The following is a 27,537-nucleotide window of genomic DNA, read 5'->3' on the forward strand; positions in this document are numbered from 1 at the left end:
TATAGTGAACGGTTCTGAAACACTATTGTGAACGGTTCTGAAACACTATTGTGAACGGTTCTGGAACACTATAGTGAATGGTTCTGGAACACTATAGTGAACGGTTCTGGAACACCATAGTGAATAGTTCTAGAACACTATAGTGAATGGTTCTGCAACACTATAGTGAAAGGTTCTGGAACACTATAGTGAATGGTTCATGAACACTAAAGTGAACGGTTCTCGAACACTATAGTGAACGGTTCTGGAACACTATAGTGAATGGTTCTGGAACACCATAGTGAATGGTTCTGGAACACCATAGTGAACAGTTCTGGAACTCCATAGTTAACGGTTCTAGAACATCACAGTGAACTGTTCTGACTCATCATTGTGAACGGTTCGGAAGCATCATAATGAACGCTTCTGGAACATCATAGTGAGCGGTTCGGTAACAAGCAGTGGTTGATCATCGAACCATGTCGTCAATGTACAATGCCACATAATCTATCTCTCGCGTCACAGCCGACTCTTTGAACAATCTCATGCGCCGTATGATATATTATTGAAACGTTTGTAGAATACAATAGCTTTAGGTCTTCACGGTGTTTCTGTACGTTAACAGAAGCATCATTTCCTCCTCTATGAATACATAAGTGAGACTGAGTGTCAGATCATTAGATACCCAACGAGGTAGAACACATATGACCCCGATTACTTTCTTGCTGAAGATGCTCAGTGGATGCGCGCCTCCTATTCATCCATGATGTATAACAAGACACTCTATTTCAGAAGACCGTACTCCCTAAACATTTAAAATAATTCTTCCGACCGAATGCTTCTTTCTCTAAACGGTATCTTCGCACACCTGGTTCCCGTATACATGCTACTTACACACCTGCGTCTAATTACAACAATTACCATAGTCGTTACTCATCCTGTCAACCATATATCCAGTTCTAATGGAGGATTGTCATGACCATAGAATTCCCCGTGGATAAAACAAGGGCGCGTTATCAACGCAATTTATCCAAGTCTAGACACACGAAGAAAGCAAAAGAAATGGAAACTTGTATAATATGATAATACATACCGAGTTTAATTAAGTATGAAAACTAAGAATAGCTCCAGGCAAAACCACGATGACATTTCACGTCGGCGTCTGTGAAGTCCCAGCTTGTGATCGTGTGTACACAGCTAAGTTATGGGTTGCACATTGACAAATATTCCTAAGTGTAACATAACATGTTAAAGTTATTATGTCATATTTACGCGCAAACACGAGTCTGTTCTCATCGTCTAATGTACTGGCGGACAGATCGACTGAGAATAAAAGCTCGCTATGAGCTTCTCTGGATATGTCCACTTGGACTTTTTAGATTTCCATTTCCGATACTCCAAGACATGATATTTCCATTATGCATGGATAAGTGACCACCAACTTGTCCATTCGTGAAAAATGAGGTGTTTGTTTGAAAATCGGAGGAATGTCATAGATGGGGTTTTTTTTAATTATGACATATATCCTCGAGCCATTCACCCCCATATCTCTCTGTAGGAAGAGTCGTCCACTAAAAAAGCTATTTTAGGACACCTATTTTAAGTGAGTGAGTGAGTGAGTGGGTACGGTTTTACGCCGCTTTTAGCAATATTCCAGCAATATCACGGAGGGGGACACCAGAAATGGGCTTCACACATTGTACCCATGTCGGGAATCGAACCCGGGTCTTCGGCGTGACGAGCGAACGCTTTAACCACTAGGCTACCCGACCGCCCCACCTATTTTAAGCCTCGTGTCACACTAAGATGTGGTGACGAGTTATAATACTCTGTGATAATCGAGGATGGCAATTGTTCCCTTATCTAATATTTACACAAACTGTGTAAGTGAGTTAACACCGATTTGAACAGCATTTCAGTTGTATCACGGTGTCAGCTTAATGTGGGAGGAAAGCCCTGAGGGATGCAGGTCTCAGACATTTACCTCTTTTGTGAAACCAACGAGCACGGGTATGGTGCTGACAAACCCAGAAACATTATCAGGGCGAACTGGGATTCGAACCCACAATCATCGGTTTCGCGTCCGACTGTCGACTGTTTCATTCATGTCACTTCCCCCACCCCCCGGAGTATCCGAGTTGACTGGGTTGTCGGTAACTGTTTAACGGTACAAGATGTTTCTTGGTTAAACGGAAGAGCATCCTTTATTCTTATTAGTGAAAATACAATCTGCCAATAATAACAATAATGCAGCATTTATCATCTGAAACGTGGCGAGGTAGAAGAGTGAGGATCAGTCAGTTTACATGAAGGAGGAATTATTGACCATCTCGTGGAAGGTCAGGCCTATACGTACTTAGGGATGCAGATTAGGGACAAACTCCAGAATGCCCATATCAAGAAAAACGTACAAATATAGACTTAAGGAAATCTGAAGTTCAGAGCTGAACGCTCGCAATACAGTTAAAGCCACAAATACTTACGCTTTACCCATCTTTCATATTCTTTTGGTGTGGTTGATTGGACGAAACAAGAAATTCATGGTATTGACACCTTCACACGAAGAATCGTGTCAGACAATAGAGATCCCACCACCATCGCTCTTCCCTCAATCGCTTATATTTACCGATCATTATGGGAGGACGTGGTTTGATTAACGTTGGGGCTCTTCATGATAGAATTGTCTTGTGCACTTTTGCACGCATTTATTTGTCTGATGATCCTCTTGTGAAGCATGTCAAGACTTATGATGAAAACAAGGCATTCCACAGCTTACTTTAACGAGCCAAGGGTGTGGGACATAATCTCAATGTTGATTTTGTTGATGGTTCTGTACTGCTGGCCCAGGCTATCTGAACGACCACTGCATGTGCAGTGTGTTGAAAAGGTCCTTCGCTTGGATGAAGTCGGCTGGCCTGAAAAGTGAATCAGAAGGCTTCCTTTCGCTGCTCAGGACCAGTCACTCCCCACTCGAAACCTTCAGTGTGTGATTTTGCATCAAAATGTAAATATGAAATGTAGATTGTGTAATGAGACTGTCCAACACATTGTCAGTGGATGCCCAGCTTTGGCACAAACACAGTATCTTAGCGACATGATGACGTGGCTCGATCACTTTATTAGCTTCTTCGCCATGCTTGTAGTTTTGACACAGACGTCCATCCATGGTACGACCCGGAATATGTAGAGGGCGTCATTGAAAATGATAAATACAAAATCCTTAGGAATAGGCCCGTATACAGCCTCAGACGTATCCAGGCCAACAAACCTGATCTTTTGAAAATTCCAATGAATACATTTATATGATTGATTTTTCTGTCCCTTTTGACACTAATGTGATTGACAGGATTGAGGAAAAACATGGCAAATATGCAGTGTTAAGGTGTCTTCACATTCTCCGAAAACTAATGGGTGGACTTGACTAGGCAGCGCTTCCTGGGAGAAGTCCCATTCGCTGTCTGGGCTGCGTGCAGTGGGAACAAGGACCCTGAGCTGATGATGAGCCTAACCAGCCTGACTGTGCCAGGATCACCCAAGCCCTCTTTGCTGCATGTTTTATCTTAATCTCTAAATAATAATAATAATAATAATAATAATAATAATAATAGGCTATTTATATTGCGCACATTTTCAACCACACAGGGGCATGCACAACACGCTATTATTACCTTGGAAACTCGATTAATGTGCATTAACAATCATTCTCATCCCCGTGGAGATCTAGAGTATGCAACCCAAGCTACCGGTCAGACGCCAGACGTTTAACAACCACATTGCCATCTCATCCTACCGGGTACCTATTCACTGCTGGGTCAACAGAGGTACATTAGAACAAAGTCACTTGGCCAAGGGAACACCACATGTGCTACATGTGCTTCATTGCGAGGTAGGACCAAAGCCCTAGAAACTCTCAAGAGCCAAGAGTGCGGCGTTACACAGCAAACAAACCAGCAAAGCATACAATCTAGAATGTTAGATCGTAGAACGTTAATGAAACTTTCCGTTTAACAAAAAGAAACGAAAAGTCGAAAAGACCAAACATCAGGTGAGGTGAGGTGAAATGGGGTTTAACGTCGCGTCCAAGATTACTGCACTTATATAGCGACGTACATGGACGTGTGTGTGTTTGTGTGCCTGCTTGTACTAGTCCGGACTGATGCCGATTTATAGTGATAGCCCACTGAGATACCATGCCGCATTTTAACATGAATACTCCACTCAGACACAGTATACTGACTCCGAGCCGACCAGTCCTTGTTTTAGCCCCTTAATGCCGAGCGCCAGACAGGGTAACAACAAGTACCATCTTTTAACGTCTTTTGGTATGACGCGGCTGGGGATCGAACCCCGGACCTTCCGCTCTCCGGGCGGACGCTCTACCATTAGACCACGGAGGCGGTCCCAAACATCAGCATACATACATAGAACTTTATTACACGTCGACAAGGAGAATGATCACGCCATTCACTATTTGACATCAACGAAGTCATACACATACAAATATACCTTCTAAGGTTTCCAGATCAATACCATAGTCTGTGTTGGACGACGTCAACCTCCAATTTGTGTATACCGTCTGTCAGTTGAGTTTCAATAAAGCAAAACAGTACCGCTTCTCTGACGAGGCGTTTCCTGTTTAAGAATCTAGTTAACAGTAATCTGAAGCCTGGTGTTCTCGCTTCTGCGATAAAACTAGCTACAGTCTACGTCAGCAACAAATAGGGCATCAAGGATGTTTCCTGCTTAGCGCATAAAAGCAACCGTGAAGATCCGGTTGGAATAGGTCTTCAGGAACCCATGCTTGCTGTAAAACGCGACTTTACTTGTCGCAATAGGCGACTATTGGGATCGGGTGGTCAGGTTCGCTAAGGTAAGTCAGACATGTTCTGCTACAGGACGAACTAGTACGCGCATCTACATGTTGTTTAATGTGTAACTGTCTGACAGGTACCCATAAAAGGCGACTATGCTTGTCGTAAGCGACGACTAACGGGATTGGGTGGTCAGACTCGCTGACTTGGTTGATGCATGTCACCGTACCCTAATTGCGTGGATCTATGATGTTAACCACTGGATTGCCTGGTTCAGACTCGATTATTTACACACCGCCGTCATATAGTTGGACTATTGCTGGGTGCGGCGTTAAACAACAAACAAATAACGTATTAAAGATTCACGATCATGTTTTATCTGAGTTCTATTTGAAAACAAATCCCAGCATAGCATTGAGATCTTTGAGAGGACAGAATTTAAACTCCCATCACGGGGGTATCGGTTAAAGATCAAACTCATCAGAATGATCGCGAAAATCCAACGCTGCAGCGCAAAGACAGCAGGGAACTAGTCTATATCAGAAGAGCTGCATTGCAGCGCGTAACACTATCGCCAACCAGTCTGTATTTGCAGTTGATAACGGTGAGTATGAGTGAGTGAGTTGGGATTAACGCCACTTTTAACAGTATTCCAGTTATTTCACGGCGTGTCAGCTTAATGTGGGAGGAAATATCAAAGTGATGCAAGTCTCAGATGTTTGCCACTTCGGTGAAACCCACGAGCACGGGTATGGTGATGACAAACCTAGAAACATAATCGGGGCGAACCGGGATTCGAACCCACAATCATAGGTTTCTGGCATGCCCAAGGGACGCAACTCTGCAAAGCGAATCGCGGCGCCTTAGACGGCTGGGCCACCCGTGCCCTCCCGTGCACGATATGTAGGGAAATACGTGTGCACATACAATACATCGTGAAGTCTTGCGTGCCTTGTTACAATATATCAGCTTACAAACAATCTGATTCTTAGTTCGCGCTACTGCTGAACAACGATCTGAGAACGTTCCATTACGGGTCACGTCAGCACGACCTTCCATCCGACCAATCAAAGCGTCGCTTACCAGATCAGGAAAGTGACAGTCGGAATGTGTTTGCTAATCATGCAACCTCGAAAAGGTTGACACAGGGTATTCCGAATAACAGTTCGGGCTGTACGACCGAATCCATTCGTTACCACTCGCCCCTTTCCGTAAACCTACAAGAAGATTGCTCCGGAATAACACGAGTCAGTCACGATTGGACTGAATCAAAGTAAAAAAAGTATGGTATACGTCTCGCTTCAATGGGATAAACATCTGAACAGAAAAGACTGCTTTACAATCTTGGCCTTATATTAGACATTCCAAAATGTTCTTTTGTTCAGCTTTGAAATTTTGAACTTTGTCATATTTGAAATATTTTTTTCTAAGATTAGAATGGAATAAAAGTCGCCTGTTTGGAACTAGGACCGTAAAGATCGAGAAAGTTGCTTTCTGATTGGCTATGGTCGATTTCTTGTAAGTCATTTCATCAGTCGGTCAAAGTTCACGAAAGATCGTTCTGCGTAACACCTAATGGGGTGTCCTCGGATCTTTGTTTAGTGATAGCGACAACGTAGATATGATTTTAATGAGACTGGCAAACAAAGGAATTCACTCGTTTGTTCTGAACAATATGAAGCATAAAAACACATGTGTTTGAGCCGTATCCGTGTTATTTTACAACACATCACATTCATATTTTTAATTAGTGTTTGTTGAGGGGTGTCGTTAAACGCCGCACTCACCAGTATAACTGCTGTATGTATCGAGTCTGGACCAGACAATCCAATGATCGGCATCATGAGCATCGATCCAAGCAGTCGGGGAACAGTGTCACGGAGGCTGACACCCGATCCACTAAGTCCTGTCGTACGACCAGCATAGGTTACTGAGGACTAAGTGATTTGGGTTTAACGCCGCTTTTAACAGTATTACAGTTATATCACGGCGTGTGTCAGCTTAATGTGGGAGGAAAGCCCGAAGTGATGCAGGTCTCAGACGCTTACCACTTTGGTGAAACCTACGAGCACGGGTATGGTGCTGACAAACCTAGAAACATAATCGGGGCGAACCGGAATTAGAACCCACAATCATAGATTTCTGGCGTGCACAAGGGACACAACTCTGCACAGTGAATTTCGGCGCCTAAGACGACTGGGCCATCTGTGCCCCCTCTGGATAAGTGCGGCATTTAAATGTATAACATGATATAATAGACGGACATAACAATAGGTATGTATCCAGGACTCTGGAGTTGCTCGTATACAGGAACTCTGCTCCTCGCTTCCTGAGACTAATTATATTGTTTCTTTCTGTCTTCAAAGCATGGCATATTCCAACAACAAAGACTAATTGAAACATAAATGACAGATTTAATTCAATTGTTTTCATTTAATTTATATTTTTAACATTTTATATCTATTCTAAAGGCATTTATTCCGTCTAGACAGACTTCTATTAGGACATAAACATTTTAATGGGAAGCACAGATGATAGGCGTGATTGGATTTAAACTCGAATTCGCACCAAAGTTTAAGAAAAACACGGAATTGAGCAATTCAAGAAGCGACTTGATAACGTCAGGGATTCTCATGCAGGTTTCTTTACAACAGTTCTTGTAGTTAGAGCCAGCATCATCTAATGAGGGTGGTGACATTTTGACCTGTTGGGGTGGGTGCTCATGCTATCAGTCACCTGTCTGCCTCGGTCAGACGCACTGGCTGCAGTCGGAGTACCGTATTCGACGTTATAAGCGCCCCGCTCTAATAAGCCCCAGCGGCAATATTTGCTAATATATTGGCTAGTGAACAATCCCAATTAGCCCCCCTTTCGATTGATCAATGAACACAGACTTATTTATTCGTGTATAATATGCACTCGTGTGTTATATGCACCCTTAATTATGGGCAATTAAATCCTGGAAAATATATCTGTCGTATATAATACGCACAGACTTTTCATTTGTTTCTTTTCAGGCTGTCACCATAAATCACGAAATTTACGATCTTTCAATTCTGTATTTATTTCTCACCAAAATTCTATTCTAATAAGAGCCCACTATTTCTAATTTTGAGAGCGCCCTGGGCGCTTATTACGTTGAATACGGTATTGCTGATTCCCCGAGGCTTTCAAAATACACTCGTATTTCCTTAAATGTGGCATTAACGTTACGGAAACCCACTCGGATACCAACCTCCCATTCCAACGCGTTTAAATCAGCTGTTGTAATCGGAGACTTGATTGTAATTGTGACTTGAAATCTCCGTATCCAAATCGGGGTTCACGGGTGGCCCAGTCGTCTAAGGCGCCGCGATTCGCTGTGCAGAGTTGCGTCCCCTGGACACGCCAGAAACCTATGATTGTGGGCTCGAATCCCGGTTCGCCACAATTATGTTTCTAGGCTGGTCAGCACCATACCCGTGCTCGTGGGTTTCACCGAAGTGGTAAACGTCTTAGACCTGCATCACTTCGTGTTTTCCTCCCACATTAAGCCGACACGCCGTGATATAACTGGAATACTGTTAAAATCGGCGTTAAACCCAACTCACTCACTCACACAAATGTTAGTCTTTTCTGAGCAATTCAAGAAATATATCTCTGCAGAGCGACGATAAAAGACATGATCCATTATGTCAACCCAGAAAATTATGACTTCCTGTGTTTATCCACTTTTTCTGAGGCACATGTTTATACGTTCTGAAAAATGAACTTTTTGCTCGACATTCCACTCTGGCAAAGTTGGTTCTACCTCTGACAATAAAATTACGCAAAAACGTAAAGAATGGAATTGAGGAATGTTCCCGTGTCAAGAGTGTCCACCTGCCGATATCAAATCCTAGATACCATCCTTGCCATTTCAAACCTTACTTTCTGTGCTACAATATGAGCGGAATATCGCGCTTATCGAGAACGTTCCGAGAACGTGATCACAGACATGGCCTGTCAAATTTGTTCTGAAATTATTCCAGAAGATAGAAACAAATATTTTCGACGTGGTTCGATCAACTCGCCCAAGCACTTTTATATATGTGAGTGTGAACGTCATTGCTTCTAGGGGCGGTCGGGTAGCCTAGTGGTTAAAGCGTTCGCTCGTCACGCCGAAAACCCGGGTTCGAATGGGTACAATGTGTGAAGCCCATTTCTGGTGTCCCCCTCCGTGATATTGCTGGAATATTGCTAAAAGCGGCGTAAAACCATACTCACTCACTCACTCATTGCTTCTATTTAACTTGATGAATGAACTCCCACGCAGTGACTGAGATGCATTGCTATTTTTAGACGAACACTGCTGGGCGTTTCATGTTACCGTGATCTGCAGTGTTACTTGTGATGCATAGGCCTTTAGCCTGTATTCCCCTGTTGTTGTAAGAGCGAAATGCGGCAGTAATAAGTATCGGTGGTGATCTTCCATTTCTGTCAGGGATGAAATCTCAAACGATTTCGTCATGTCTTCTGCTATGGTAGTCATCTTAGTGAAGCTATTCGAAATAAGAACAGCACTCTGAATGGATATGGCACTTTCATCACAAGGGACACAATTCGTGTTCTACGATCGAGGGAAGGAAAGTAGGCTTGATGTAGGCTAATGGGCTCTCTTGCCTAGGGATGATGTATCTGTGGTGTAAAATTGATTGGAAATATGAGGTTTAAAAAACAGAGAGTGCTATGTGTTGTCAGAAAAATCGTGTTGTTAGAGCTATCGTTATTACATAAAAGAAAACAGCCAATTTACACACACACACACAGACAGACACACACACACACACATACACACACTCGTTCAGTTTTAATTAAGAGATAAAATGAAACGTTATTCGTTAACATGGTTAATATACAATAACAGTATAAAATTGGTTTTACAAAAAAGGAAATACGTACATGTTGCAGTTGAACACATTTATATGATTTCATCTTCAAAAAGCAAGAACTAAATAATACGATACTATATATATAATCGGTTGCAAAATTATTATTAATTTTTTTTAACCAATCCAGTAAATGAGAAGAACACGAGAAAATATCTCGTTCAACATTCTCTGAGTTGCAAATGGCAGTGACCACCACACGGATAGCCTATCCGTAATGTGTCTATGAAATTGTGTACATACTGAATAATAATAGAATTGAATGTACAAAAATGAAATTGTATATGCTGGCGTAAATGCCACCGTGTTTCTCATCTGTTCGAGGTAATTCTTGAAAGCGTAAATATAATTAAAACCGTCATTGAAACTAGAGATTCATACCGCGGTAAGCCGCTAAAATAGGAATTCTAAATTAAAATAACATCGGATTACAGGGAATATTCGCTTGATCAAAGTCGTTACAAAAAACGGCCATTAAGAGTGATTGCGTCTTCCGGGGATGTCCATTAGACCAGAGGATCTAGAGTGAAATCTAGTTTAATGCTGTGAGTACGATGGTTTATCAACTTCAAAGTGAGGAATTAGCTGTAACGGAGTCACTAATTAAGACCTGCTCGCCTTGTTTTAGACACATTGTGCGAAACTTTTCAGTTATTAGATGAAGGGATACACTACCAAGAAAGAAATGCACAAATACCATTTATTTCAAACGTCACGACAAGCAAGTAAATCTAAGCTCAGCGTTTGAAAAGCTTATTATCTTTTTAATATGATTCTTCTCAGAGAGCCATCAGGGGTCTTTTTAAGAGGGGGTCACAATTAGATTTTTTAACAATTTGATTTTAGTTGCTGAAACAAACACCTGGTTACTTTGACCGCATGGTGAGACGAAAGACTTTCATGTGTACGCGATGGCTACATGAACACACGTGCACTATAAGAAATGGTAGTGTGATCGATAACATGCATCAACCAATTCATCGACCGTAAGTCGTCTCTTACGACAAGCATACGCCTCTTACGACAAGCATGGGTTGCTGAAGACCTATTCCACACAGGATCTTAACGGGTTCGCTGAGATGAATACCTGTTCCAATACCTATCTGGGGTTACCAAACGGAAAATATCACGTATTATTTTGTATATTTAATATGACAACCCTTATCAGGACATTGTCTGACCTATGTCAATACGCATCTTGGCCTTTGCACACGTTAAGGCACATCTTTCAATAGAGTCAATATCATTTCGTTGTGTCTTTCATGATAGGTATTGAAAATCTATTGAACAGTGTGAAATATTCATATGTAGACTTGGCCAAAATACATATTGGGGCTATGCCAAGTTCGGCTAGGTCTGTAGATGTATTGATCTGTAAAGCTTAAGGTGAGGTGAAAAGGGATTTAACGTCGCGTCCAAGATTATTGAACTTATATAGCGACGTGCATGTATGTGTGTGTGTGTTTGTGTGGCTGCTTGTACTAGTCCGGACTGATGCCGATTTATAGTGATAGCTCACTGAGATACCATGCCGCAGTTTAACATGAATACCCCACTCAGACACAGTATACTGACTCCGAGCCGACAACTCCTTGTTTAAGCCCCTTAATGCCGAGCGCCAGACAGGGTAACAACAAGTACCATCTTTTAACGTCTTTTGGTATGACGCGGTCGGGGATCGAACCCCAGACCTTCCGCACTCCGGGCGGACGCTCTACCACTAGACCACGGAGGCGGTCTGTAAATCTTTTAAACATACTATTATATCTCGTAACGCATCAAGACTCGCTTGCAATACCCTCCGGTAATAAACAGGCAATATAGATTCCAAACTTTGACTTGCTGTATGCTCCGTGTGCATCAGATGCTATAGACATGTCTACCTGACTGTGTGATTGACAGGGAAATCGACACGCATTGCATGTGTCAAAGTAGACACACAGAACCACGCGCGGAGGTGACCCCACAACGAGGTAATGCGGTGATTGACAGTTCCGAGGAAGAGAGGAACTAAACCAGCGATAGAGATGTTGCTTTACATTTTATTGGAATAAAGTGGCTTTATTTGGGATTGACAGGTCCTCTTTGAATCATTAAGGTGCGTTCCGTGCTGATGCCTCCTGTTTTTTTTATGTGCACGGCACCGTTTCCTATTAGGACAGGAAAACACGAAATAGATCGCTGAGAGCGAAGTAACCGGGCGCAATTCGATTAGAATTTGAGTACCTTATAGATACAGAGAACAAACTTTCAACATCATCGGGTTGAACGGAATGCGTGTACTAATTTTGAGTTAAGGGATGTACATTCATGGTGAGTTTCCTAGAAGAATTATGATGATTTGCGGCTGGACCATCCTCCGTATCCACCCTGAAGGATGAGTTGCTCTGAAGCTGAGTGAAGCAGTTCTGGGAAGATGCTTCCGTGTCCGGTCGTCTAAGGCACCGCAATTCGCTCTTCAGGCGTGTGCCCCTTTGGCGTCACAGAAAGCCCGGATTGTGCTTCGACGCCCTGATTTTGTAAGACCATCAAGCTGATACGCCGTGATATAACAGAAATACTGTTCAGAACAACGTTGAACCCAACTCACTCAAACAGATCAGAAACGGTAGAGGTGTCTGGCTGCCACCAACATTGTCAGACTGTGACGTCAGCAACTGCTTCGACGTCAACAGTGATGTAAACTGTGGGGTGAAAGGAGGTATACACCCAAGTTTGGTGGTGGCTGAAAATGAAACAAATAAGGAATGGTTATTCGATGGTGATGTATTTCATACGGGTATCATTGTTGTGTTTTGGACCTTAATTTTGCAGTGTTTTGGTAACTGTTTTATAATAGCGTTTGTATTTGTTTAGTTAAATCCAATATTCAGGTATATACATGTACTAGTACTTTTTCTGCACTGCCCGGCACTTTATGTATTTGCCAACAAAGATTGTGCATTATTTTTGGGACGGAAAAACGACGATTTGAAAACGTCCAAATAACGTCGTTTTTCCGTACAATGATCATATACGGAAAAAAACGACGTTTTCGTGTTTGCAGTGTTATAGCGACAATTTTGTTCAGCACGTTAAATAATTATTCCACCTTAAGGTGCATTGTATGTACTTTTATGTTTTAGTTTTAATATTGGTGAATGGCCAGTAATTGTATTCAGTCTCGGCTAATACTATCTCTACGACGTTCCGCGTCTTCTAATATCTAAGGTTAATGGTTGAGATATGTCAGCGATGTCGTGTATTGAATGTTGCAATTTAGGCTGTAATGAGTTCATTGCTATACTTTACCTTCGTCTGTAGCTTATCAATGCTGCTTCTAGTGAGTTTTGAAAACGACCTAGACGGTGTAACGGCCACTCTCGGAAATTGCAAGTTCTTGTTGCTACTAACTTTAACATTGCGAGAATACACACTGTGGTATCTGATCAGCGTTTGGTTCCCAGTTAACAATTCTACGTGTGCAACAGTACGAACGTCTCGGAACTATAGCCATTCTTCAGATCGGTACCTGTGCATTGTAGTCTTTATCTTTATTTCACGTACTGAAGAGGCAACAGGCCTATAGTACAATTTGAAGGATATACAATTTTATACAATTTATGTACATATCTCACCAAATTCACCTCACGTCATTCCACATCGCATCTCAACGCAGTCACATAATTTCACACATACAGTACAATACCATACCCTGTAATTTCATAATTTCTATTTTACCATATCACAACTTGTTATATCATACAACATATTCTATAACATCATATCATATTGTATCATTATTATAAGATCATACTATATAGTATTATTTCATATACCATTATCATATCATAACATACCATACATACCATCGTACCATATATCACACCTATATTATATCACATTTCAACATGTCATATCACACAACACATTAGCAATTTCATAGTTTGTCCCATCATATCGTATCATATCATACCATATAATGCCATGTCATTCCATGCCAATTCATATCATATCAATCAATATTTATTCAACACTGGAAGACCGCAAGCCATATAATATGTACACTAAAAAACAGTATTTACACAAATTCTATAATACACATAACATATTGCATCATATCCCCTCATGTATCATATCACACCACAACACTTATCATATCATATCACATCATGTCATGTCACATCATATCATTTCATATACATATAACTATACTAAACCATTTGTAATATCACGTCCCACAATATCATATGACAGCCTAGTAGTTTAATACCATTTCTAACTCTTTTGTTTGTAGTTTATTCAGATGGCAAATATCTATAAATATGTACTTAATGTATATACACAATAGTTTCCTAATACGATTATTCTTTCATAAGGTTCTGTCGGTATAAAGAGGCATAATATATGTACATGGTAACATTTTGTAAGATTCTTCTTTTTGTGTTTGACAGCAGTGTAACAAATTGTGCATTGTAGTCATCATTTCAACAGCACTCGTGAAGATCCGGGGTAGAATAGGTCTTCAGCGACCCATACTTGCCGTTAAAGGCGACTATGCTTGTCGTAAAAGGCGACTAACGGGATCGGGTTGTCAGGCTCGCTGACTTGGTTGATGCAAGTCATCGATCCCAATTGCATAGATCAAAGCTCATGACACACCCCCTTTACCCGTTTACCATCGAAACTGACCCAAGAAGATCCGGGGTAGAATAGGTCGTAAAAGGCGACTAACGGGATCGGGTGGTCAGGATCGCTGATGTATATCCCAATTGCGTAGATCGATAGCCATGGTGTCAATCACTAGATTGTCTGGTCAAGGACTCGATTATTTACAGACCGCCATCATATAGCTGGAACATTGTTGAGCGCGACGTTAAAAAACAAACAAACAAACAAACAAATATCAGGTGGGTGGATCTGCTGAAGGGAAATAGCTATTTGACCGTTAGTGAGGAAACATCGCTTTGAACAAATCTCACTGTATGATGCACGTCGTAGATGGCTACCTACAGTGATTTAGGAATATTTGACCATTCATGAACGATATCATATCATCGATATACTCGAAGCTTAATTTTAACTTCTTGGCAAAATCCCCTTTTTTTCTGACTCATGTGCACAAAGAAGCAGATCAGCAAGGAGGGGAGCACACTGTCGCAACAAATGTGTTCTTTGAGCACACGGCCCTCCCTGCTGCGGTTTTTGAAGTTCTGTGAGCTATACACGGAGGCGGTGCTCAGTGACGAACGTCAAAGTAGCGTGATTATTCGTAATACAACCACGGAAAGATAATAAGAAAACCAACATCTCAATTACCCTGAAAAACTAAATGAAGCTCCCGTTGATCAATACTTTTCGGAACATAAGCCCGCGTTCACATATTGATATCGAATTCTTTTGAAATCTAAGAGGTAGTTAATTAAATAATATAAATATCTAATTTTAACCGATTATGTTTCAGTTTACATGCAATGTGAGATAGGACGACCATTTTAGGCCAACTATTGATGATCTTGTCAATCACATGTTTGTACGTTGCAATGGAACACTTTACTCGAGGTGGATTACTTTCATAATTGTTCAGAAGAACAGGTGCGCGGATTAAGAGTTTTTCATTATCAATGGGGGGCACGGGTGGCCCAGTCGTCTAAGGCGCCGCGATTCGCTGTGCAGATTTGCGTCCCTTGGACACGCCAGAAACCTATGACTGTGGGTTCGAATCCCGGTTCGCCCCGATTATGTTTCTAGGTTTGTAAGCAACAAACCCGTGCTAGTTGGTTTCACAGATGTTGTAAACGTCTGAGACATGCATCACTTCGGGCTTTCCTCCCACATTAAGCTGACACGCCGCGATATAACTGGAATACGTTTAAAAGCGGCGTTAAACCCAACTCACTCACTCATTATCAATGACCAACTTAGCTATCTGACGTGTCATCGAAGTCTTCATAAATGTTATTGCCCGGAAGTTATATTAACAAAGTAATGCGGTGATAACTAGTCCTAATTGCACTGCAGTGTATCCTTTGGGCGGTTTCGGCTGTAACGTTACCTCAATTTGAAAAGGTTTACAATATCCATAGGCGAAGATAGATCTGTCTGGTGACTAAAACATTCAATTGAAAACAATTTAAAAGTGAGGCTTTGGGCAAATCTTGCATAATCGAAAGATTACAAAAATATCATTTAACGAAATTGAATTATTTTAGAATAAATCTTTGGAACTTCATGATTTAGACAAGTTTAGGTAAGCTTTTTGTCCAGTGATATATATTCGAAACACGTTCAACAAAGTGGGGGGCACGGGTGGCACAGTCGTCTAAGGCGCCGCGCTGTGCAGAGCTGCGTCCCTTGGGCACGCCAGAATCCTATGATTGTGGGTTCCAATCCCGGTTCGCCCCGATTATGTTTCTAGGTTTGTCGGCACCATAATCTTAAAAGCGGCGTTAAACCCAACTCACTCACTCACTCACTCACTCACTCAACAAAGGGGTCTTGGCGCGTCTACTAGCAAAGCTCCCATCTTCAAACTGAGATTTGGGGCGGTCGGGTAGCCAAGCGTTCGCTCGTCACGCCGAAGGCCGGGGTTAAATTCCCTACATGGGTACAATGTGTGATGGCCATTTCTGGTGTCCCCCGCCGTGATATTGCTGGAATATTGCTGAAAGCGGCGTAAAACCATATTGACTCACAAACTCACACTTTACACCCCATTGGCTTCTGGTAGATCTAGTCCCCAGCAACATATGCTTGTAGTAAGAGGTGCCTCAGTTCATCGGGTGGTCGTGACCGGTAAATTGGTTGGTTGCGTTTCATCGTACCCCGACGGCGTGGATCGATGCTCACGACATCAATCACCGGTTTGTCTGGTCCAGATTCTATATTTACTGACCGACGTTATACATTGTATGTCTGCTATGAAGTCCACAGTGGGATCCGCAATGACTTCACGTTAATGTCCTTTGTTTGAAATTGAAGATAAAATATATGAATACATATGTCATTCTTCAGGGTTTCGATCTGCTATTTTATAATGTTTTCAAAGGATACACAACCTAAGAATAGGTCTTCAGCAACCCATGTGTGCCATAAAATGTGACTATGTTTGCCGTAAGAGGCGACTAACAGGATCGGGTGTTCAGGCTCGCTGACATGGTTGATGCATGTCATCGTATCCCAATTGCATGGATCAATGCTCATGATATCAATCACTGGATTGTCTAGTCCAGACTCGAATGTTTACAGACCGCCGTCATATAGCTGGAATACTGCTGAGTCTATGATGAATTTCAATTTGTCTTAGTACACGTGACATCGTCTGCTCCTCATCGCCCACGTAGTCGACACCGATGTCATTCATCATCTTGCAATGTACTGATCAGTCAAAGTAGCATTACACGTGGCGGCCAAGACGCAGATGAGCCACGATGTACATGAAACCTTATTTTAAATGCCCGTAAACAGCCACCCTGTGTTGGAGGTTGGTGAATTCACAAACTGTTTGTCCTTGTTCCATGAAGCGTGATAAGTGAGTGAGTAAGTATGGTTTTACGCCGCTTTTAGCAATATTCCAGCAATATCACGGCGGGGGACACCAGAAATGGGCTTCACACATTGTACCCATGTCGGGACTCGAACCCGGGTCTTCGGCGTGACGAGCGAACGCTTTAACCACTAGACTACCCGACCGCCCCTGAAGCGTGATGAGACGATCCTGGGCCCACTTGCATAAAGCGACCTTAGCGCTGATGATCGTAACTCCCATACTTTAACACAGGCTTACAATAGTCTTAGCGCTAAGATAGCTTTGTGCAAATGGTTACTGGACAGGTGATATGGATCTAAAGTGCACTGGTCGGGTCGACGGGAACTGTGTTTGGCGGAATTGTGTCAAAGACTTGACACGTTAAGTGTATTGGCTCCGATACGTTGACTTGTACCAATCTGAAGAATAGTGATAGTCAGGAGACGTTTCTCATGTTGCAGACGTCGCCTTGTTAATTGAACACCAAACGAAGATAAGATGATACACAGTGTACTTTAAACAGCTGTGTGACTCACAAAGGTCGGACCCGTGAAGATCCGGGGTAAAATAGGTCTTCAGGAACTCAAGCTTGTCGTAAAAGGCGACTATGCTTGTCGTAAGAGGCGACTAACGGGATCGGGTGGTCAGACTCGCTGACTTGGTTGATGCATATCATCGATCCCGATTGCGTGGATCGATGGTCATGATGTCAATCACTGGACTATCTGGTCCAGACTCGATTATTTACAGACCGCCGTCATATAACTGGAATATTGCTGAGTGTGGCGTTAAACAGCTCAAGGTCGACTGATTCCATGATCGAGTGTTACAATCCGATTTATTATACATCCATGTCAGAATGATGAGTTTGGTCCACGTGATCTTGATAAAAGACGATGTATCCCTCCTTGGAGGGCACAACATTTTATCAGCAGGCGAATACATCCCAGGCTGAACGTGGAGTTCTGAGAGGCAGAATAAATCCATTTTTCCCCGCTTTAACGCAAGAGGCCGTACGCTTTCTCCCGATGGAAATCAGGCGACTATGCTTGTCGTAAAAGGCGACTATGCTTGTCGTAAAAGGCGACTAACGGGATCGGGTGGTCAGGCTCGCTGACTTGGTTGATGCATGTCATCGATCCCAATTGCGTGGATCGATGCGCATTATATCAATCACTGGATTGTCTGGTCCATACTCGATTTTTTCCAGACCGCCGTCATATAACTGGAATATTACCGAGTGCGGCGTAAAACAACAAACCAACCAACCAACCCGATGGAAGTAGCAAGTTAACCTCAGCTGTTTTTTATCAATTTTGATTTATTTGAATTTTTTTACAATGTCATACCCTTGGCTAGTGGTGGAAAACCTAACAAGGGGAGCATGTACCCCGAGCGGTCCTGCTACAACTTATCATGCACCAAACATTAGAAACGGACACCCGGTGCACTCACAATGGGGGTGTATGTGCTCGTTTGGTCAATCACTGGATTGTCTCGTCTAGACTCGATTATTTACAGACCGCCGTCATATAGCTGGAATATCGCTGAGTCTATGATCAATTTTAATTTGTTACACGTGACATCGTCTACTCCACGAAACTAAAATTCATTGACATTGCCTTATAGATTGTTACTTCTGTCGTTTCAGGGGGCGGTCGGGTAGCCTAGTGGTTTAAGCGTTCGCTCGTCACGCCGAATACCCGGGTTCGAGTCCCGACATGGGTACAATGTGTGAAGCCCATTTCTGGTGTCCCCCGCCGTGATATTGCTTGAATATTGCTAAAAGTGGCGTTAAACCATACTCACTCACTCACTCACTCACTCACTCGTTTTATAAGAAAATCCTACATCATATAAATTTCATATCACATACGTTTGTATCTTTATAAGGTGTAATGATTCTGGCTTACATGTCTTTGGTACTCATTTCAAGACAAACATGGCAATCAAGTGTTCCAATTACCGCAAGTGTGCGGACACTATCATAGTTTGTGGTATGGACACATTGGGTTAAATAATTAAGTAGTTTGTATTTGTGATATATTGCATTGTGTTTTCCTTTTGCTGGATGTTGTGTCGATTGTGGGTCAGCTGCGAGGAGTGAGTGAGTGAGTTGGGTTTAACGTCGCTTTTAACAATATTCCTAAACCTAGAAACATAATCAGGTCAAACCGGGATTCGAATCCACAATCATAGGTTGCTGGCGTGCCCAAGTTGCGTCCCCTGGGCACGCCAGCAACCTATGATTGTGGATTCGAATCCCGGTTTGACCCGTTTGACCCGATTATGTTCATACAATCATAGGTTGCTGGCGTGCCCAGGGGACGCAACTTGGGCACGCCAGCAAACTATGATTGTGGATTCGATTCCCGCTTTGCCCCGATTATGTTTCTAGGTTTGTCAGCACCATACCCGTGCTCGTGGGTTTCACCGAAGTGGCAAACGTTTAAAACCTACATCACTTCGGGCTTTCCTCCAACACTAAGCTGACACGCCGTGATATAACTGGAATACTGTTAAAAGCGGCGTTAAACCCAACTCACGCACTCACTCACTCCATCACACTTACCTGGTCATAGAAGGTACGAATATAATTCTCCAGCTTCCTGTTCTTGTCGTAACGGTGACTAACGGGATCAGGTGGTCAGTGCACTTGGTTGATGGATGTCATCGTATCTAAATTCCGTGGATCGATGCTCATGATGTCAATCACTGGATTATCTGATCCAGATTCGATTATTCACTGACTCGTCATACAGCTGGAATATTGTGTGCCGTTAAACAAGTGTGGTTTTGAGTGAGTGTGGTTTTGCGCCGCTTTTAGCAATATTACAGCCATATCACGGCTTCAAACATTGTACCCATGTCGGGAATCGAACCCGGGTCTTTGGCGTGACGAGAGAACGCTTTAACCACTCGGCTACCCGACTGCCCTGTGACGTCTTGGACACTCGGACATAGACGTACACATGCATTCAGAAGTCCTCTTTAGAATGGAGGGTCTGAATACAGATGGTGATCGTACTTTTAATATTATTTTGTAAAATGCCTATTGTTCAAAGCTTACTAAAGTTTTAAAACAGCGACAAACCAGAGAAAACTGATGCCACATTGCGAAAACCGAATCTTACATGTTCAGGTCGGTTGGAAAAATTATCCTGCATCATCAGCATTCCTTGTTGAGTTTCGTCAATAGATCGAACGCGGCCACCAAACAACATACTGTTTACGTAAACATATTCCGAGGAACGTTTTTGCGTCAATATTAGGTTTGCTACAGAGCAAGTACCTGTTGTCGACGTGTAGAGTTGCGGAAACAGGAAACATCTTTTCGAGAAGTGACGGCACGACCCATCCCCGCACCATGGTGCGATGGACAGCCTGGTTCATGCAGTCAATCTAATAGATACATCTGTCCATGAATGCTTCTCGTTATAAGGATCGATGCAAAATCATTCCATCTTTTTGGACTAAACTGCCGAATCGTGCTTCGTGGTTGGTCCGCTTATAATGGCCCGCCTTGTGAGATCTTCCCGAGTGTCAATCAAAGTGCGCCCTTTTCTTCCAGGAACATCCTGATCAATGGGGATGCTGCGTTAGAGAAGCGAGGATGTGAAGGCGTGACTCTCCCAACGACATAAGAGGGAGGACTGGCGAGGTGTTGGTGATCACCAAGTCTATCAAGTAATTAGCTTATTGCCGAGATTAATACGTCATCTTGGGAAACCACCCCGCTCGTGGCGGTGACTTGGAGTTCAATGATACTGAAAACGTGGCAGTTACGGCAGGAGATATCCTGAGTTGAGCTTACGAATTGGACAGTGTTGCATTGTGCCTTAATGGTAAACAGTTTTATGTTTTCTACCCTAGTGGCGAATCCGGATGAAAATATACAATATTCCAATACACAACCATGCACTAGACAATGAACAGCTGGACTGGTCAAGCAATACAACTTAGTGAGGCCTGATGTGTAGAATGGTTGACCAGTGATGGACAACAGGAGAGTAGCCTCCGGGTAGACTCCGTCACGACACCACAATCTCCACCTTGTGATCTATGTGAACTGTGTTACAACTTTTCGTTGGGAACAGTGTATCTTGTACAAACTTCAAATTCAAGAAACACCTGTCCTCTCTGAGTGCCTCTTGCGAGGACACCTGAACTGTTAAAGTTCTTCAGGGGAGACATGTAACACCTGCTCTAACTGCAGGGTTTTTGAAAAAACGGACTTGTAGAAGTGACAATGAATTATAGCGCACGCTAGTGGTTGTCTCAGATGCTATCGTTGTGTAGTGTTTTATAACAAGGAAGCGTTTGGAATCGACCATTCTCTTTGGGAACAACTAAGGTAAGATTCCTTAAGGTAATTGTGTTCAGTCTATGTGTCTGAATAGGACACGGCGCATGAGCCTTTCCGAAGGATAATCATTGTTGCAGATTTAATTGTGTAAGATCGAAAAATAATTGTGATAATTGTTAAGTTCATACAAATATAAAGTTCCCCAATTCAATATTAAATTTTGAAGTAAAAACATAGGACATTAATTCAGTTTAAACATTCAACGGATTTTATGACTTGATATTATGCTTATGCGTGTAGATTAGAGTAGACTTCTTTATTAGCGATTTCGTAGGAATTACGCAGATTGTAACCCTAATCTCATCTTATGTAAAAGATTCCAGACTGGCGAGAAATCTGGTTCTGTCACTTGGTATTTGAAATTATAGCGTTGACTCACACACAAACCGGACGCAATGTTGAATAAGTCCAACATAACGGTACATTAGGGGATGGGTTGCTCTTCACTCTTCGACGTCTCATCAACCAACCTTGCCGCAGCGTCACGTTAACGTCAGTGTGAATAATGTACGATAGATACATCAGGGACGACGTCCAACGTTGGATGACACAAGTTGTTAGGAAGCGCGTATGTCATCCTTGTCAAACAGTTCATTCCTCTACATAAAATCGAATTTTATGGCTACTTGGAAGGGATGTAATGAATATAACATTCGGGTGAAAGGTTCATACTGCGTTTGCCGTCGATGCTGGCTAATCATCTACTTCGAAGTCGAGCGATTATTTATTTATCACAAGGGATAGTCTTAAAGAAATCTCGTTTCATCTTTCAACATGAAAGATGTAAAACAATACAGTGATTATTTTCCTCGTAATTCATTTTTTTTCAACTAGGAAGAACATATGGATTAGTTTACGAACTTTATGTCGTAAAAAGACACATTACTTACTTTAACAGCAACTGAGTTGATCGTTTCTGATACTTTCGTGACTACGTGTCATATTCACCTTCTGTGTCTGGGCAAACTACACCTAGTTGTGTGCGAATTGAGTACGGATGAGAAAACAATATCTGCACCTTGTCAATGACCCCATAACTATCTTAGCAGCCCATTACGCTATTGATCTAGCGTATTACTGAACCAGCTTCCCGCTACACCACGCTGGGAGCGAGAGTGCTCGTGTTGTCTTAGATGCATCACCAAAACACTAACTGAAGTTCATCTAGTATGTCACACTTGGAATTAGGAAACTATTCTCTGATAAAGTTCAAGCTTTTGACAGTATAGTAAACTACGGTTATAACGAACTCCAAGGTACCACTAATTTTAGTTCGTTATAACCGTAGTTCGCTATAAGCAGATATACAGCATATATACAACAAAAGGCCGGGCCTAAAAAATAAGTTCGTTATATCGGTCAGTTCGTTATAAGCATGTTCGTTATAACCGTAGTTTACTGTATCATATTTTCATAAACCTGATAACCCAAACCAAGAATATCTGAGGTCGGTGAGAAATAGATGAGACCATTATCCATAATACTAAATGTATTTCATCTGATCATTGCCGATATGGAATATTCGTTAAAGATATTTCTATTTTATGAAATAATTATTTTAAGATTTAATGAATCAGAAGCGTGTGGCATTCAATCCCGGAGCCACTCATTGTCATTTACTGACAAATGTTCCTGATACAGTCGGAATCGCACATCGACTCTGATGAATATAGAAAGGGTTTTGCTGATTTTCCTCTCATTTACATACACGGACTTTCCTCCCATATTAATCTGACACGCCTTATTATACCAGGGATACTGTTCAAAGCGGTGTTATGTCAAACGCATTCACTCACTCAAACAAAAAATTATGATGCAGGGTATTTGCAAACCATGTTCTCCCGACGCCAAGGTAACAGTTCATCTCTCACTCACTCACTCACTCACTCTCACACTCACTCACTCACTCACTCACTCACCCATTCACTCACATTCACACTCACTCACTCAAAATTAAGATGTATGGAATTTGCAAACCATGTGCTCCCAACACCACGTTAACAATCCATCTCACTCACTCATTCACTCACTCACTCACTCACTCACTCACACAGCGAGTGGGTACCCTGATAAAGTATTGAAGCTTAGTTACAATTATGTCCAAATATGTATCTTAAAGTTTCGCGAAAATGATATGCATGTATGAACCAGTGGAGAAACATGTAGATTGTATAGGTCTGTAGACATCCTTAATAATACAGTCACCAATGGCATTTCTGTCGTCTCTTGAAAACATGCCATCCTATACGTCAGTGAAAGTAATTCTCAAGCTGTGAGATTAATTTACATTTATGTTAAACAACAACGTGTCTGAAAAATGCTGGTCTTTGACGTTTCATTTTAATACAAGAACACAATTTCAAATCGAAAATATTTATCAAAATCGTTATCACAGCCAACTCACATATAGAGCCAACGTAAAACAGCTAGAATATTGCGGCTTTAAACAACAAACAACAAAATATATGGAGAGACTGTTTAAATTTGAGTTCACAATGAACTATAAATATCAGCTACCATGGTCGTTTTACATAAAACCTGCGCTTAAAGTCGACAGCGGCTGAACAGATGCACGTAAACAGAATATAAAATGTACGGAAATGCATCCTGTTTAATGTTATTGGTTTCCAAACGCCGGAATTCTTGATAATAAGCCACGAATCAGATCAGCGGCGACACACGTGCAAGTGTTGCCAGGAGTAACGGGTTCCTGGCAATAGAGTTTCACGCCCTCTGTTATTGGTGAGCCTTCTACACGACATCGAATATAACGTGAGAATATAGCTTGAGAATCATAACATGCATAAAACGTATGTACATTTACTCATTAAGATTGACATATTTCATACCTTTCAAAAGATAAATTAAAGCTTAAAGTTGTTATAAAATAAAGAAGTTAACTTTAGTTGACTTGTAATGCGTTGTTTCCGTCGAAGAGCCAATGGTTGCACGTTAAAGGGCCGAGGTCTCAAAAGCCTTCCTCTTCTTATTACAATTTAAGCTCCGCCACACTTCCGAACATCACTTAAGAAGGAACGAACAGTGATATATTTATATAGCCACCACTAAAAGGAAACAATGAGTGTAATTTGTGGCGGTAATCCCCCCCCCCCCCAAGGTTGTGTAGGTCTAGATGGAGATGCAGGCTGTGATGGTGGGTGATGATCACGCCATTAGCCATCCTCAGCAGCCATATGGAGTGCCCCATCTGCTAGCGGCCTGACCGCCGTTATTGTTTGTGACAGAATTCTCATTAGCTTATCAAGGCTTTGTAGCAGATAATTAGGTTTTCTGTTCACAATCTAATCGTGGTATTGACAGGATTCAGCCTGCGAATGTGAATTTAGCACCGCTCATGATAGAGGTCAAGCTTTGGATTATGATCTCCCGATATGGCTTTTGCTTGGAAACACGATAAGATGGTCTGTGATTATCTTTGTTTTCTTCATCTTCTCGTTAATTTGTAGCCTCAGATGGGAAGGGTGAAAGGAGAGATGACCATTTCTGGTGTCCCCCATTGATGCTGGAATATTGCTAAAGGGGGCGTAAAACCATGCTCGTACCGTCAGCCTTGACTTGCACTTTAGTACGTTGTGAGGCTGTCAGATATAAGTTTGTTTGTTTGTTGTTTAACACCGCACTCAGCAATATTCCAGCTATATGACGGCGGTCTGTACATAATCGAGTCTGGACCAGACAATCTAGTGATTAATATCATGAGCATCGATCCACGCAATTGGTATCGATGACATGCATCAACCAAGCCTGACCACCCGATCCCGTTAGTCGCCTTTTACGACAAGCATAGTCACCTTTTACATCAAGCATGGGTAGCTGAATACCTGTTCTACCCCGGAATCTTCACGGGTCCAGTTATAAGTTAATGATTGAAAAGGCTTACTTGACACAAGAGACAGGGTGAACTATTTTAGGACGATTTGATGCATACTTATATTATCGCTTTTATAAAAAAAAACACGCTGATGGTAGCCAGGTAGTCGCCGATCCGCATACCCGGGCCCAACACCAATATGTGGCCCCATTGTGAAACTCATGTTCTGTGTGAAGCCACACATATTATTGACGAACTTGCAATTCACATATTAGTTTGTAGGAATGAAGGCAACGCAAGGTTCTCCATTTCAAATCATTGAATTGTACGTCCAGGCTGTCCATTTGGAACCATATTCATATTGTTCGATATTCCTCAACTCGCGTGGTCTTGTCATGTCAACACCGTGTATTATTTTGAAGCAAAGCGTTATGTGGAATTACCCGTGTGGCTGGTGTAATTACCCGTGTGGCTGGTACAATTACCGCTGTGGCTGGTGTAATTACCCATGTGGCTGGTGCAGTTACCCATGTTGGTAGTGTAATTACCCGTGTTGGTGTTGTAATTACCCGTGCGGCTGGTGTAATTACCCGCGTTGGTGGTGTAATTACCCGTGTGGCTGGTGTAATTACCCATGTGGCTGGTGTAATTACCCACGTGGCTGGTGTAATTACCCATGTGGCTGGTGTAATTTCCCGTGCGGCTGGTGTAATTACCCACGTGGCTGGTGTAATTACCCGTGTGGCTGGTGTAATTGCCCACGTGGCTGGTGTAATTACCCGTGTGGCTGGTGCAGTTACCCATGTGGCTGGTGTAATTACCCACGTGGCTGGTGTAATTACCCGTGTGGCTGGTGTAATTACCCACGTGGCTGGTGTAATTACCCGTGTGGCTGGTGCAGTTACCCATGTGGCTGGTGTAATTACCCATGTAGCTGGTGTAATTACCCGTGTGGCTGGTGTAATGACCCATGTGGCTGGTGTAATTACCCACGTGGCTGGTGTAATTACCCGTGTGGCTGGTGTAATTACCCGTGTGGCTGGTGTAATTACCCGTGTGGCTGGTGTAATGACCCATGTGGCTGGTGTAATTACCCACGTGGCTGGTGTAATTACCCATGTGGCTGGTGTAATTACCCGTGTGGCTGGTGTAATTACCCATGTGGCTGGTGTAATTACCCGTGTGGCTGGTGTAATTACCCGTGTGGCTGGTGTAATGACCCATGTGGCTGGTGTAATTACCCACGTGGCTGGTGTAATTACCCATGTGGCTGGTGTAATTACCCGTGTGGCTGGTGTAATTACCCATGTGGCTGGTGTAATTACCCATGTGGCTGGTGTAATTACCCGTGTGGCTGGTGTAATTACCCATGTGGCTGGTGTAATTACCCGTGTGGCTGGTGTAATTACCCATGTGGCTGGTGTAATTACCCGTGTGGCTGGTGTAATTACCAATGTGGCTGGTGTAATTACCCGTGTGGCTGGTGTGATGACCCATGTGGCTGGTGTAATTACCCACGTGGCTGGTGTAATGACCCATGTGGCTGGTGTAATTACCCGTGTGGCTGGTGTAATTACCCATGTGGCTGGTGTAATTACCCGTGTGGCTGGTGTAATTACCCATGTGGCTGGTGTAATTACCCGTGTGGCTGGTGTAATTACCCATGTGGCTGGTGTAATTACCCACGTGGCTGGTGTAATTACCTGTGTGGCTGGTGTAATTACCCGTGTGGCTGGTGTAATTACCCACGTGGCTGGTGTAATGACCCATGTGGCTGGTGTAATTACCCACGTGGCTGGTGTAATTACCCACGTGGCTGGTGTAATTACCCGTGTGGCTGGTGCAGTTACCAATGTGGCTGGTGTAATGACCCATGTGGCTGGTGTAATTACCCGTGTGGCTGGAGTAATTACCTGTGTGGCTGGTGTAATTACCCGTTTGGCTGGTGTAATTACCCGTGTGGGTTGTGTAATTTCCCATGTGGCTGGTGTAATTACCCATATGGCTGGTGTAATTACCCGTGTGGGTTGTGTAATTACCCATGTGGCTGGTGTAATCACTCGTGTGGGTGGTGTAATTACCCGTGCGTCTGTCGCCCCCTCAGACCGTTGTTATTACATCAGGTGAATGATATT

General features: G+C 42.6%; 1 protein-coding gene across 1 annotated transcript in view; it reads left to right on the forward strand.

Moving 5' to 3' along the window:
- Positions 1-21,501: 21,501 nt before the first annotated feature.
- Positions 21,502-27,537, forward strand: part of LOC139473252 (G-protein coupled receptor dmsr-1-like) — a 58,928-nt gene continuing 52,892 nt past the window's right edge. Inside the window, exon 1 of the mRNA XM_071255789.1 lies at positions 21,502-21,558. The gene's annotated coding sequence lies outside the window, so the exon portion shown is untranslated. The remainder of the gene's footprint in view (positions 21,559-27,537) is intronic.

This window comes from Haliotis cracherodii, unplaced genomic scaffold (genome assembly GCF_022045235.1).
Source record: "Haliotis cracherodii isolate W230 unplaced genomic scaffold, xgHalCrac1.p SCAF_27, whole genome shotgun sequence".
In the NCBI taxonomy this organism is placed as follows: Eukaryota; Metazoa; Mollusca; class Gastropoda; order Lepetellida; family Haliotidae; genus Haliotis; species Haliotis cracherodii.